The sequence below is a fragment of the Dermacentor andersoni genome, chromosome 2 (genome assembly GCF_023375885.2).
Source record: "Dermacentor andersoni chromosome 2, qqDerAnde1_hic_scaffold, whole genome shotgun sequence".
In the NCBI taxonomy this organism is placed as follows: domain Eukaryota; kingdom Metazoa; phylum Arthropoda; class Arachnida; order Ixodida; family Ixodidae; genus Dermacentor; species Dermacentor andersoni.
Window position 1 is genome coordinate 150778183 of NC_092815.1, and position 1318 is coordinate 150779500.

A 1318-nucleotide genomic window follows, 5' to 3' on the forward strand; every position below is an offset into this window, starting at 1 on the left:
TAGAATAGCGTGGCTTCACCTCTTCACCGAAGCTACGCGGCGAACGCATGGACCGATAGCAAATGTGGAAAAAAAGCATTGCATGAGCGGTGGTCTCTTTGCGGCGGCTTCTGTGAATCACGCCTGCCCGCCACCCGCGCGCTTCCTCTCGCGATTTCCCGATTAGCGCAACAGTCCCGCCGGATTTCACTCAGTTTGCATATGTGCCGCACAAAATAGGCTGCCCTCGCCAGGCAAAGTTCTGCGAAATAAAAACGCGTGTAGAACGGAGCTCAAATTTTGCATTATGGAGTATTGTAATCATCGGCGAATTTTTACAGCGAAGCTGCATATGGCTAGTTCATGAGGAAGAATTGCGTGCTTCTACCAAGCCGCGTAGATCGACAATTTTTCTCCATACGTGGGCCGTTCCCGAAGATAGTGAAATATCGGGCCGACCTGCAGGGGCGGTGACGGCATCTTGCAAAAATAATTTTAGTGTCTGAGGTCCAAGCACAACCCGTATCAAATAATAGGTTGATAACAGATACTACACTTTGACCCTTATTGGCCACGTCTACGTTCGCACCGCCCTCTCTTTTTCGGCGTTTCAAGTGCTTGCGTATCTCCTTTCCTTCCGCTCTCCCGTGGTGCCGTTCCCATAAGCATGCTGTCCGCCAGGAACGCGAGACGGAAAGAAATGCGAGCCGTCCATATGCCCCGATCCCGCTAAATTGGAAGGTTTCGCCGGAGCAACGGCCCGGTTTCAGAGGGAGTTTGTGGGGAAACACTTTTGTGTGGTCTATGTTATGTGTGACCGCTGGTGGTTTTAGAGTGACCTCACTACCATTACAGGACTACGGGACATCGATCAACGCATCATCGCCTTGGCTACAGTGAAGCAGTGCGTGCCCTCGGAGTGCGGTGAGGTGTGTGCCTCTTCTACGTGCCGGGGATTCGTTAATAAAAGGTGTCGTGCCGCGTTTTCCAATACATGGGTATATATACCCTCCGTTGCCTCATCATCTTCCTATTCTCAACATCGTGGAGGAGCCACTAGTCGAGCATCGCCTTCTTTTTATATGCATACGGCGTTTCACGCACGGCAATAGACTGCTCGCCAGTCTATTGCCGTGCATTCCACTCTATGTAGGTGGAAGCCCAGCTTCGCTGGTCATCCACCTACATACAGTGGAATGGCACTGATTTTTCTATATTTCTCCGCCGAGAATGCTTTGACCTTGTTGCATGAACTGACGGGCTAAGCAATACTTCAGTTCTTGTGCACTGTCTTTGTGCTGTTTGGTATTCTCTAGCACTTTCCTTGTAATGAATTATA

The 1318-nt window shown here is 50.2% G+C and overlaps 1 pseudogene; it reads right to left on the reverse strand.

The window, feature by feature from the left end:
* Positions 1-395: 395 nt before the first annotated feature.
* LOC126541009 (U2 spliceosomal RNA) lies at positions 396-547 on the reverse strand (annotated as a pseudogene).
* Between the last annotated feature and the right edge of the window lie 771 nt (positions 548-1318).